The following is a 14,523-nucleotide window of genomic DNA, read 5'->3' as shown; positions in this document are numbered from 1 at the left end:
CAGTGAGCAGGAACCGGTCTGTATGTGGGATCCGAACCCTCGGCGGGAGCGCCTCTGCGCTCCCAAGTGGCGCACTGTAGCAGTGCGCCATTGGGCCGGCCCTGACTTACTGATTTTGATTGGAATTTGTACAGGGAATTACATGCATCCATTCAGGGTTTTGTAATGGAATTACAAAGTTATTTTTCTAGACTGTAAATTGATATTACAAAAATAACAATTTTATCTTCATTTTAGATTGTAAGAATAATTGGTATTTTATACTACCCCACAAAAACAAAGAACTGGAAAGTATAAAGAAAAGAGTAAAAGTCACCTACAATCTCACCACTCAAATAATATTGTTAATCTTATAGTTTATATATTTAAAACTTTTATTAAAAAGTTTATGTTTTTATAAAAATGAATTGATACCATTTATTCTTTGTGTGTGTGTGTTTTTCTGTTATAGTCACATTTTTCTATGTCAGGACATACAGATTTACATTATATAGTGGCATTGTAGTAGAGTCAGCAAGCTTTTTCTTAAAGGACCAGATAATAAATATTTTAATCTTGCAGGCCTTCCTGTCTCTGTCACAGTTATTCAATTCTGACACTGCAGCAGAAAAGCCACTATAGACTGTACCTAAACTAATAAGCATGGCTGCATTCCAATAAAACTTTATTTATAAAAATGGACACAATTTGCTTACCCCTGCTATATAGTGTTTCAGTGTTTTCATTTCTTTATCCAGGCCCCTAATTAATATTTAGTAGTTCCTGGTGTTTTACTGCTGTAACACTGTTATGAGCAACTTTTGTACATATGTATTTGTACACTTGTTTAGTTATCTTTTAATGATAATTCCTAGGATTCTATTGTTAAAGTAAAAGGTATTCATGTTTTAAATACATCTGCCAATAGTGGAACAATACTGCTTTTCCACAACTTCCCTGTACTGGAAGTTTTATGGCATGTACAAATAGAATGGGAAAAAATATATCATACTGTGCTTTTTAATTCACATTATTATTTATGAGAGAGGTTTAACATCTTTTCAGATTTTTATTGACTATTATTATTATTTTTCCTTTAATTGGCCATTCTTGAATATTTGACAATTTTTGAATTGTCTCATTGATGTAGAATTTTTTTATATATCCTGAATATGAATTTTTTGACATATGAATTAAAAATAATTTATTCAAAATTTCAGCTGTCTTTTTTAACAGCTTTATTGAGATACAATATACTGCACATATTTTAAGTGTGATTGACATAAAATATGATTGACATACAGTATACCACACATATTTAAAGTGTACACTTTGGTAAGTTTTATGTGTATACACTCATGAAACTGACCACAATCAAGATAATTAACAAATTCATCACTCTCAAAAGTTTCCTAATGCCGCTTGCTAATCCCTCCCACCTGTCCTTTACACCCCTCTCTTCTTCTAAGTAATCACCGATCTGCTTTCTGTCATTATAGATTAGTCTGCATCTTCTAGAGCTTTATATACACGGAATCAAACCACATGCGTTCCCTCTGTCATGTGCTCTCTTTTTGGTCTGGCTTCTTTCACTCAACATACTTATTTTGAGGTTCAGCCATACTGCTGCATGTATTAATAGTTCTCTTCCTTTTTTTGCCGAGTAGTAGTCCATTGTATGAATATACCACAATTGTTTATCCATTCATGTGTTGATGGACATTTGGATTGTTTCCAAATATTGGCAACCAAAAATCTACTATGACCATTCTTTTAATTTTAGGGTATATTTTACTATACAGAAATTTTTTTTTTTTTTTGTCCTTTTTGTCTTTTTTACTGACCGGTAACGGGATCGCAACCCTCGGTGTCGCGCCCGTACCGGGGACCGGCAACGGGATCGCAACCCTTGGTGTTGCGCCCGCACTGCGCTCAGCCAGTGAGCGGAAACCGGTCTCCATATGGGATCCGAACCCTCGGCGGGAGCGCCGCCGCACTCCCAAGCGGCACACTCTCCAGTGCGCCACCGGGCTGGCCCAGAAAATTTTTATTTCTGTATAGTCAAAATGTCAGTTTTTTCCTTCTAAAAATGGCTCTTGCTTACGCTGCACACACACACTCCCTCCCATGTTATAAGATTGTCTTCCATTTTCTTCTAATACTTTCATAGTTTACTTTCACTTTTTGAGCTTTGACCCACCTGGAATTTATATTTATATATGGTAATAGGTAGAGATCAAACATTATTTTTTTCCCAAATGGATTGCCTGTTCTCTCAACACTATTTTTATCCCTAGTTATTTGAAATATCACATCTATATAATTTAAATTTCCAAAATTCCACGGGTCTTATTTGTAATCTCTGTTTTATTAAAAACTTCGTCTATTCTGACATGAATACTATACAATTTCAGTTACTGATATTTTGTTAAGAGGATCCTTTATCATTGTTCTTTTCAGAAAACTTTTCTAGATTGCCTGTGGATTCAGCTTGTCAGATTTTAAAATTCAGCTTGTTACAATTTATCTTGGGATATTAAATGGCATGTTACTGAATTTATAGATTAATTTCAAGAGAGTTATGATTGACCTTTCTACAAAATCAAGTATTCCCAGTCAGGTATATGTATGTCTCTCCACTTTTATTATTTTTAATGAACATTTTTAATAGGTAATATGTACAGAAGATTTTTTAAAAAGGATATATAGTGAAATATCACTGCAGTCTTCCAGCCCCCCTCCACTGAAGCAGACACCACTATTTATTTATTTTGTATTCTTCTGGAGATATTCTGTGCTTATGCAAGCAAATAGGTGTGCAAAAATAGCATAATAGATGTGACAAGCAGTCTTAGACATTGTTGTCATCAGGAACAGAGCCAGCTTTTATGGGGTCCGGAGTGAAAACTATTTTGGAGGCCTTGTGTAAGAAAATGAATATCTAATTAGGTACCAAATAAGAAAATAAATCACAACAAATTAGTTTTTTTTAAGCTGATAAACACTACAAACATCAGAAAAATAACACTTTTAAAAAATTGCCTTACACATTTATGTAATATTTGTTTTGGCTGCATTTTATTTGATTGTCTCCTCATATGTCAATGATTTTATAAGTCGTTTTCTGTGAGACTAGAAAGCTGATTTGGTCTGTTCCTCCAGTGTTTAGGATATAGTCGTGACTATGACCCTGTACCTTTGTGTCTCAGTGTTGGGTCATGTTAGTAAAGTGGGAAGGAGTATTTCTAAAAACCATGCTACACTGAGACTGTTATGGAAATGGTCTCGGCAGGGAAGCAGCAGACACTCAGAGAGTTGGAGAGTCAGAAATTTATTGCGCTGGCAGGTCCAGATGAGCTAGTGCTCTAAAATTCTGGACCCCCACCCCAGATTTTACAGGGCCTTTTATAGGCAGACTCTTTTAAGCTTCAGTTTCTCAACACACATCTCAAGCAGATAGCTGCTAGTTTTGGCTTCTCAGGATTCATGTGACCTAAGCAGATATGCAAGCCAGGTTACAGAAGCGAGGAATGCAAGTGGTTGATTGATAGCTAGGCTGACTTCAGGGGGCCTTGTCGATAAGTACATTTAGTTACAGCATTACACGGGCTATGCAAATTTTTAATTTTGGGTTTTTCCCACAAGACAGCTTAAGTATAATAGAAGTTTTGTCAAACCATGTAAATATATCCCACTAAACCCACTAAAGGTATATGTAGCTCAGTTTCCTCGTGGCTTCCTTTGATTACAAAAATGCCATTCCACCATCACCTGATATAAGGTAGTCAGAGTGGAAGAAGCAGCAGTCTTAATGGATTGTGGTTAAAATAGCTTACTATTTGGTGGTTCCCAATTTTTTGTTACTTCAAACAGTGTTCAGGGAATATCCCCATGTCTTTATGCAAATGTGCGAGTGTATCAGATGGGTCTCTAGAGGTGAAATTGCTAGATAAAAAAGTAATGCAAGTAAGATTTGTATAGATATTACTAAATTACCCTAAGAAAGATTGATTGTATCGATTTATATCGTCACTGAGATATGAGAATGTTTCTCCTACTCTTATCAATCTGAGGAAAAATTAATATATTGAAAAATTTTTTTTTTTTTTTTTTTTTTTTAAAGATGACCGGTAAGGGGATCTCAACCCTTGGCTTGGTGTTGTCAGCACTACGCTCAGCCAGTGAGCAAACCGGCCATCCCTATATAGGATCCGAACCCGTGGCCTTGGTGTTATCAGCACCGCACTCTACCAAGTGAGCCACGGGCCGGCCCAATATATTGAAATTTTAATTTGCCTATTTCTTATAGGAGTGAGGTTTAACATGTTTTTATATATTTGGAAGTTCTGTGTATTTCCTTTTTGTGCACTGTCCATATCTTTTGCTTATTTTTTAATTATTTTTTTCTTATTAATTTATAGGAACTTTTATACATTAAGGAAATTAGACCTCTGTCTGCCATTTTCTCCCATTCATATTTGTGATGTCACCTGTTTCTCCTGGAGTTTAAGGAGAATCTATTCTCCTTCACTGGAATGGGAAGTTTTCTCAAGAAATGTTGGAGAGTTTTGATGTATCTTTGCTTTGTTAGTTGAGCCAGTACCTACAGCAGACTTGCGATCAGAGTGTACAACAAAACTCCTAAAGGGATTTCAGACTTTTAAGTTCTTGGTTTTTATTTGTTGGGTTTTTGTTTGTTTTTTCCCTTTAAGGACTTAGATGTAAATTTGTGAATTACTGTGCAGAAAAGAAGCCTAAGAACCTGTGCAGTTTAACATAAAATGGGCACAATTGTTTATTTTTTTATTTAAAGAGCCTGATAAGAATTTCAGTGCTTAAACCTTTAAAAGCAAACAATGGAAACTCCAACAGTTCAGAGCTAATGTAAATGAAAATGGTTATCTTTCAGATCACTTCCAAAATAAAGTAACCTTGAAAGACTGGTGCTGGCCCTATATTATATTCTGTTTGAATTGAATGGCAATTTCCAGCCTTATATAACAGTGGTGGAATTAAGTGATGCTTCTAATAAAATAATTTTGTCAGTATAATATGTTTTAGTATTAAATTCTACTTATATATTTAGCGATTAAAATTATTCTCATAATGATGATGGCATTAGAAGGGATAGGAAGCTGTCAAAGAGGATTTGAAGCTTAATTATCTCTTTGGTAACGAAATGCATAATCTTCCATTACAACACTTATTTTCTTACAGTAATTGACTCGTTTGTTCTCTGGTTATCAATTTAACTTCCCACCCACAAACATCTGCTCTTATATTGTGTTTAATTAGTGTGAATACTATCTACAGAGTAGCTAAAATCCAGAGAACACTTTAAAGGCTTATTTTATAATTCATGAAAGGGAAAAGTAAATGATGAATTGAACACTGTTTGTGATGATTTTTTTCTAGTAGTCTTTGAAAGTCTGTTTACTAAAAATGCATACTAAAATTATATTGAATTTTTTATTTTATTTTTTGGAAGAGGACTTTGCTGTGTTTTACAGAGTTACTTACTGTGCCTCAGGGGGATCCTCAGTTTTTTAGATTCAGTGAATATGTTGATCCCTTGGAAACATGATATGATACCTTAGTAGTCAAGAGTACAGGCTTTGAAGGTAGAAAAAAAATTTAGTTTGTTACTGTTTGTTGGGAAAATAGAATAATTTAATCAGGCCCCCTCGCCTTGGGGCAGGTTTGGGGGTGGTGCAGCATTCTTAGTGGGCAGGTCGTGTGTGGGTGGAGTTAGTGTGCCTGCACGGTGGCGCCACCTTGGCTAGCGTTTTACTGCCTCAGGCGGCTGCCACCACAAGCAGTCATGCCTTTCCAACCTGAGGCTTCCAAGGACCTGTTTGCCAGTTACCTAGCTCATAGACCTGCGTGTAGAGGGTCTGATGACCCACCCTGGCATGTGGGGGGTCTGGTGACTCAGCCTGGCGTATGAAAGGTTTGTGACCCAGTCTGGAATGGGCTTGAGGGGTCTGTGAGCTTCAGACCCAGTCCTAGCTCAACAGTTGGCATAGTCAGCAGGATTCTGAGCAGGTACAGAAGCTAAAAGCCCTTGGAAGAAGGAGGAAATGTGACTACTTTTGAATATGCTCTGCCCTATGGCCACCTTCCTGTTGACCAGGATCTGGTTGCTGCACACGGTACTGCAAGGCAGCGTAGACCAGGTACTACAATGCAAAATCCCTTGGGAAGGGGAGGAAATATGGCTATCCTTGAGCATGTGGTACCCGGTGGCCACTTTTCTGCTGACCGGAGCCCAGCTGCTGATCACTATGCTGCAAACTGATCAAGATTTGTGGCAGAAAGCAGAGTTGTTGGAAGCATGGATAAGTGTCCTGGAGGACGACATGCAGTGACTGGCCACTCCTGCCTCTCACACCAGGGAAGACGACCAACCCGGTGGTGAGTTGGGGAAACTATGCATCTCCAGGCATGACCTGTTGTGCATGAGAAATTGAGACAGTAAAGCAGCAGAAACAGGGAGAGCCCCTGGCTGCTACAACTACAAGACGTAGGGGTGGATGGTGTTCCGTGCTCTAGAGACAATGTAATAAACACATGTTGCATTTGTCTGAAGGCAAAAGGCTCGGACAGTGCCACTTAAACCCGATGGCTCGATGGGTGCCATAAAACTCAAGAAAAGAGTGCCACATGCAGATGGGCAGATGACCTGAGGTTGGGTGCCCCATGCAGATTTTCAAGTATGTTTTCACCTGGTGAAAAGGCGGAAAAGTTAGTCTCCATTTCTACGTGCCTGTCTCAGTGGCAGTGGTTACAGAAGAGCTGCAGATATGCACAAGGGCGAGGCAGCCACTCCTTGATGGACTGGGAAAATGCAGCTATTTGAATTGCATGGGTGAATGCTGCAAAACTGCCTAGACTGAGTGAATAGCCGGCATAAGCCGAGCTGATTGAGGTAATTCAAAAGCTGGAGAAAACCACAATGGTGAAGCAGATAAACTGTTTGTGAAAGACATTGTCTTGGCGTGAGGCAGCCAGATGCTAAAAACAAGGACAATGGGGAAAATGCCCTAAAGGGATTTGAGAAGTCTGGATGGGTGCCCCACCCATCACAGGCCCTGAGGGGATGAAAAGGTTGGGAGAAGGCTCCTCCCATCCTAGAAGGACTGAGTTGTCCCAGAGGACAGACCTGAGGTGTCATTGCCCTTGGCAGATTGCTCCCTGCATCCCAGCCGCTCTGGCTGGAGTAATCCTGCCTCAGCACCTCTGAAGAAAAAAAGCCAAAAACCTTGGTGGCATTCACATTGTGTTAAGTTTGCAGGCCACCAATATGTGAGAGCAGTGGAGGGGTGGCAGCCTCCACCTAGATTTTGGAAGATATATGAAAAAGCCAGGGCCACTGAGGCGAAGACCTGCTGCAGGGGTGGAGCCGCTGCGGAGGTCATCTACAGAGCAATGTGGAGCAGAAAAGTGGGGTCAGAGCCCCCACAGAGAACCCTCACTGAGGAAATGTCGAGTGGAGGCAGGATGGTGGGACTGCCACCAAGAGCCCAGAACTGTGGGGCTGCTGGCAATGTGCAGTGCCAGCTTGGAAAAGCTGCAGGCACCAGGGCAGCTCAATGGTCTGCACCTGGCAGAGCTGTAGGAGTGAGGTTGCCCAACACTTTAGGGGTCCAGGTGCCCCAACGTACTTAACATTTGCCCTGTTTGGGTTTTGGATTTGTTTGGGGACTATTTTTTCCTTTCTTTTCCTCCCTTCTGGAATGGGAGTGTATACCCAATGTCTATCCCACTGTATCTTGGAAGTAGATAAATTTGTTTTTGACTCTTTACAGGTACGCAGCTGGAAGGACTTTTGCTTTTGGTCTCAGATGAGACTTTAAACTTCGGACTTTTGAGTTGGTGCTGCAACAAGCTAAAGACTTTTGGGACTGGGATGGAATATGTAATATGTGAATGTAAGGGTCATTGTCCTCATCCTGGCATGTAGATTGTATGGTGAGGGGCCCTGAAGGGGTGGATTGTTGGGAAAATAGAATAATTTAATCAGGCCCCCTTGCCTCAGGGCTGGTTGGGGGTGGTGCAGCATTCTTTGTGGGCAGGTTGTGTGTGGGTGGAGTTAATGCAGCTGTGCAGCGCTGCCACCTCTGGCTTTTACTGCCTCGGGCTTGAGGGGTCTGTGAGCTCCTGACCCTGCCCTAGCTCAGCACTATTTATAATCTAAACAGAGGTAGGGACAAATTGTGTTTGTTTGCTTATAATTTTAAAAATGGAAGCATAAACTATAAAAAGTTTTTGAATGACTACCTACAGGCAGAAGGGAGGTAATAGGATGGGAAAAATAGGATTAGAAGCTAGACTTGTTTGAATATACCTTCTTTTTGTAGATTTAAAAATTTACAAAACAATTCCTGAAAATGGAAAGTAAAATGAAAGAAGTGACTCAAATGTCTATCCAGTTGGTGGTATAGCCGCACAGGAAGTTAATAATTCCAAGTGAAAGTTACTATTCCAAATAAATTTAAAATAGTAACTGGACTACATATACCAAGTGGGATATACTCTAAGGATGAAAAGAACTGCACAGATCTTCAGTTGTTTTCTGTTATACTGTTGGTGGAAGTGTTTATTCTGAGACTATGGGGTATAAGATAAAGTAAATGAGAAATTTATGTTAGTGTCATTGAGAACAGATTTTCAGCCTGAGAGAAAGAAGATTCAAATGTAAAACTAAGATTCAGTTAAAACCTATGGTCTTGAATTGAATTGGAAATATCAGTAGTTATGATGAAGCTTATACCTAAAAAATACATAATTGCTGGCTTTGTCCCAAAAAAGGGCCTAAAAATAGCTACTGGAAAATACTAAAGACCAGTAGGGTTATGTCAGAAGGGCTCAGGAGCATCCAGGTGACTCAGGCTTTCTCTATTGGTCAAAGATAGGATAGTTTAAGAATCAAGAGAATACCAACTTCAGTTAATTGGAACATATAACTGAAAAGTATATTTCAAACCAAGAGCTAATACTGGTACTTTAAAAAAAAAAAAAAAACAACTTTGAGGGAGGATATTAGAAGAAAACCAGCTTCATTGTTTGGAACATAGTAAGTAAAGGGGAAAAAAATTAAGCATTTATCCTGCCCTTTTTATAAGAACTGTACTTTAGGATAAATGAATAATTGAGGGTTATCCTAATAATTAATTGAAGGAATATAATAATAAATAGTTGAAGAGATGTTTCTCTTTATAGAAGGAATGGTAGAATAAGAATATTACTATTTTGCAACTCCTAGGAGACAGTGTTTATTAGAGGCTGTAACATTACAAAGAGAGACAGTCGCACATTGCAAACCTCCTGATAGAAGCACATTGAACTGCCTATGAAGTAGTAGTCTTGGGGGAAAAAAATAAGCCCGACTCTAATCAAGCATCTACATTTAACTGCAAGTTTACAGGAAGAACATGTTAAATACCGTCATGGCAATGCAGTCAGCAGAAGAAAGACTGTAGGAAACTTTACTTGATTTCTTAAATTGCAAAGATAAGACGTAAAGGAGGAACCCCATGGATTAAAAGAAATTTAAGAAACAAATTAACTAATACCAATAAGTATGGGTTTCAGTTTTCTCCTGTACTAAATAAGGAATTAAAATGGATTATTCTTAAGTACACTAAGATCTTTAACCAAATGTAATTTTATGACTTTAGTTTATATCTTATAATAACATTCTTGAATGCTTTTCACTTATTACCATTTAGTTTCCACAACAATCCTATTACAGTCATGTGTCACTTAACAATAGGCATACATTCTTTTTTTTTTGTCTTTTGTCTTTTTCCATGTCCGGCAACAGATCGCAACCCTCAGTGTTGCCCCCGTACCGGACCGGGGACCGGCAACGGGATCGCAACCCTCGGTGTTGCTCCCGCGCCTCGCTCAGCCAGTGAGCGGGAACCGGTCTGTATGTGGGATCCAAACCCTCGGGCGGGAGCGCCGCCACGCTTCCCAAGCGGCGCACTATCCAGTGCGCCACCGGGCCGGCCCCAAGGCATACATTCTGAGAAATGCATTGTTGGGTGATTCTGTTTACACAAACCTAGATGATATAGCCTACTTCACACCTATGCTGTATGGTATAAACTTATTGCTCCAACTGTCATACATATAGTCTGTGGTTGACCAAAACACTGCTACATGGTGTGTGACTGTACCTAGGTATTACTATGTTATTTCCATTTTACAGAGGAGGACACTAATACACAGAGAGGCTAAGTAACTCCATAGGGTCATACAGGTTTGGTCAGTGACAGATCTGGATTTTGAACCCAGGCAGCCTGACTCCAAAACCTCTATTTGTTTCTTAAACTTTTAATTTTATAGAAGAGAATAGAATAATAAACCCCTGTGTGCCTGTCATGTATGTAGCTTCAACAATTATCAACTCATGGTCGATACGGATTCATTTATACCTTAATCCATTCCATCCCCCAAGCCAGCATCACACACAGATTATTCGAAAGCAAAACCCAGGTATTATATTATTTCATATATAAATATTTAAGTAACTCTACAAAACAAGAACTCCCATTTCTAAACATTACTGTGATGCCATCAGCAGGTTGGTATCTATAATAATTTGTTAATATCACTAATTATCCAGTCTGTACTCACATTTCACCAATTGGCCTATGTTTTAAAAAATTATTTACTTTATTTGAATTGGATAAACAAGGTGCAAATGTCCACTAGAGAACCAGAATTTAACTTCAGATCGCTTGACGCCCAGTCATTAACAACTGCTTTACATTAATCTATAAATTGTTAAATCATTGCTGAAGAATATTCAAGAGTCAGAAGACAAAATTTCAACAAATAGTGTTAACTGACTGAGTTTGCTTTTATTAGCCATTCATGAATCAGGTAGCATCTGATCTAAAGAATAGGTAAATGTTACCCTGGGCATGGCAGAATGGTCAATTTTGTAAGGTAGCTAGAGCAGGAACAAGGAAACATCAGAATACAAAAAGCGGGTAGGGGGCCGGCCCGGTGGCGCACTGCTACAGTGCGCCGCTGGGAAGCGCGGCGGCGCTCCCGCCGAGGGTTCGGATCCCACATACAGACCGGCTGCTCACTGGCTGAGCGAGGTGCGGGAGCAACACCGAGGGTTGCGATCCCGTGGCCGGTCCCGGTCCGGTACGGGCGCGACACTGAGGGTTGCGAATCCGTTGCCAGTCACGAAAAAAGACAAAAAGGAAAAAAAAAAAAAGCGGGTTGGTCAACATCAGGTTACTTCAGATTACTTTCCTTGTGACAGTCAAAGCAGAAGGTACTTCCCTGTCATGTGGGCTAAAACTGACCTGTTTGGGGATTTGGCTATTATCTCTCTCTCCTGATTTCTCAGAAGGTCAGATAAACAATTTAGTTTCAGTTTGGTGATGGGAAGCATGAGTGATTTCATTTTGTTTTGATCTGGTGGGGTCTAGTGCAGGAGCTCAGTCCAAATCAGTGGCCTACAAATTTTATGTAACATAAGTAAACTTAAATCTGTTTATTAAATAGAAGGAGGGTTGCAAATATGTTTGGTTTTCCTACATCTAAAATTTATTGCAGTTCAAATGAAAACTCCAAGTTGTTCTTGTTTGTTTGCTTTGAGAAGAACAGGGAAAATTAAAATAAGATGTATCCAAATTTATCTGGGGGAGGAAAAGCCCTAAAACTTGCTAGGAAAATTTTGAGAAAATGAAGGAATAAAAGAAGAGTATTTGTTCTATGAAATATTAAAACTTATTATACATAGTTGTAATAATTTGTGGTTCTGGCCCAGGAATAGACAGATTGATGAAACCACTTAGTATACAGAAACAAACTCCCAACAGTGCGTAGGATTTTTCATATTGAAACTTTCAAATCATTTACTCTTATTGGGACTCCTGAGCTTACCATTTAGAAAAATATAAATATGGATATTTGCCTCAGTAAGTCTAGACTGTTTCATAGAACTACTGGAAAAAAATGTAAGTAAATGTTGTAGTATGGAAGCAGGGAAAGCCTTTGGAGTAAGAACAGTGAAATACAGATGCCAAAGTAGAGAGGACTTAGAAGTTTTACCACATAAAAGTTTAAAACTTTGGTATAACAATAGGTGGCTTAAGTTAAAGACAAAAGAGAGAAAACTGAGAAGTATTGATAGCATATAGACAAAGGCTTAATAGCTTACTCTATTAATCAGGGAATAGTCAGGAGCCAGAAACCACACCAGGCATTTTAACAGGGAAGATTTAATATAAAGAATTGTTATATTTAAAACTAACAATTTAGTAGTTAAAATGTGTTTAACTACTAAAAGGGATAAAATAGGACTCTAAAGAATTTAGAAATAGTAAATATAAGGGTCAACTACTACTACCTCTTGAGCTGAGGGAGAGAGTCCAAAAAACTTGGAAAAGAGCTCCCCTACCCAAGACTGCTGTTCAGACCTCATTAGAGTGTAGCTGCTACTGGAGGACACAGCTGCGGGCCAAAGCTTGTCCACAGGAGACTGCCATCTGGGGTGCCACAGGCCCTAGCTGACAGGTGGAAAGCTGCCTGCTGGGGTGGTATGGGCCTCACTGATGATGAACAGGAAGTTGCCCACTGAGGTGTCATGGGTCAGAGCTGGTACACCAGACCCTGTCCAGTGAGATGCTGTGGGTTAGAGTGGTGTACAGAAAGCCACCTGCTGGAGGAAGCTGGAGAAACTTACTAGAGGCTGAATGCAGAAACTTGCAGAAGGGCAATCATCATTGGGTCTCCCACAAACCTAATAGCTACACCATAGGGACAAGAAAAAGAGCACACCCTGACTTGAAAGATGAGCCCTTCTTTCTACTTTGCAATATCCCTCCAGTGCCGTTTATTAACAAAGCATCAGCTGACAATTTCTGCATCTGTTTTTGCAAAGAAGGATGGATTTGGACCTGAGAGGCCATAAATTGATAACTGACATTATGTGAAAAGCTCTTGTATACAGACGAGAAAATTGTGAACACCGTAATTGAAAAAATGATGGAGTACTTGTATAAACAATTCACAGAAGAGTAAATATAAATGGCTAGTCAATGTTTAAAAGGACAGTAAAATTCACTATTAATAGATTTCTCTGACTTCATCTCATTGTACAGACTTATGTTTTTTGGATCTTCTATCACTGTGAATGTGTTTCTTCTTAAGACTGTATCTTTTTTCCCCTACTTGGGGGAGGTTTTGCTTCCCTGGTATTCTACATGCTCTCTATACTTTTATTATTCATTTACCTAAGTTATATAGCCAGTTTGGACTTCTTCCTGGAGCCTGCCCTACTCTAGCCAGTGCAACAGACAAGAAATTTTTTTTAAAAAGCAGATTGGAAAAGAAGAAAATATACCTGTGTCTATTCATAGCAATATTATTGTCTATGTAGGTAATCTCCAAATTGTCTGTACAGAAGCTGATAGAACTGAGTGAGGTTAGCATGGCCAAAGGATAAAAGTCTATATAAATCAGTTTCACTTCTACATACTTGCAGTGAACAATTGGAAATTAAAAATTTTTAAAGTACCACTTATAATAGCACCAAAAAATGTGAAATACCTAGAAATATACCTAACAAAGTATGAACAAGATTTGTATGCTGAAATGTATAAAACATTGATGAAAGAAATCAAATATCTAAATAATTGGAGAGATAAACCATGTTCATGGCAAGGACAACTCAATATTGTTAAGGTGTCAACTTGCCACAAATTCAGCACAGTCCCAATCAAAATACTAGTACGCTAGACACATTTTAGCTCAAGTGTAAATAAAGCTGCTACTTTGTCATCCTTGTGGTTATTTAATCGAACTAACTTACAACCAAGCTTACTGCTCTGTGATACAGGGGTTTCTTTGTCATTCGAAATTTTCAAACCGGGATCAGTAAGACCCTTTGTCAAGTATGCCGTATAGGAAATTACAGCATTAGGTAAGAAGTTGGAATAGATGATCTATTTTGACCCTTCTAATTAAAAATTGTATGGATCTATTATTTATTAGCCAGCAGTTTACAACTTTGGGGTAAGGGGAAAGGGAGATATGAGAATATTCAGTCTTTTTCAGATGTGCTTACCTTTTCCTCAAAGATCTTGTCACTATTCCTCCCACCCTTTAAAACTAATTCATGTGATGAGGGATGTTACTAATGGGAGTATGCATGAGTGAACTATTTGAGGTGTCTAATGTGCCATTTGTTTTACTTTTTTTGTTGTTTATTACTCATCAAGCTGACTGAAAAGAAAGATTGTGTCAGTCTTTTCAACTTTTTAAACTTTCATTATGGGTCTTCCAAAATGGTATAAGTCTTAGGGTAATAGTCTTAAATATTTCTTTTTAGACAGCTTGTATTATTCATATTTTCAATTTCTTCAATAAATCCATCTTAGTAAATATTTCTCAACAAGGAGCTAGGGAAACTCAGAAATTATCTTTTTTTTTTTTTTTTTGTCTTTTTGTCTTTTTCCGTGTCTGGCAACAGATCGCAACCCTCAGTGTTGCCCCCGTACTGGACCGGGGACC

At 38.7% G+C, this 14,523-nt stretch overlaps 1 protein-coding gene across 1 annotated transcript in view; it reads left to right on the top strand.

Annotated features, from left to right (window-relative positions):
- Positions 1 to 14,523, top strand: part of NEO1 (neogenin 1) — a 170,299-nt gene that overhangs the window by 46,512 nt on the left and 109,264 nt on the right. The window lies entirely within an intron of this gene.

This window comes from Galeopterus variegatus, unplaced genomic scaffold (genome assembly GCF_000696425.1).
Source record: "Galeopterus variegatus unplaced genomic scaffold, G_variegatus-3.0.2 Scaffold1149, whole genome shotgun sequence".
NCBI classification, from domain to species: domain Eukaryota; kingdom Metazoa; phylum Chordata; class Mammalia; order Dermoptera; family Cynocephalidae; genus Galeopterus; species Galeopterus variegatus.
This window is presented reverse-complemented; position numbering and strand designations above follow the sequence as displayed.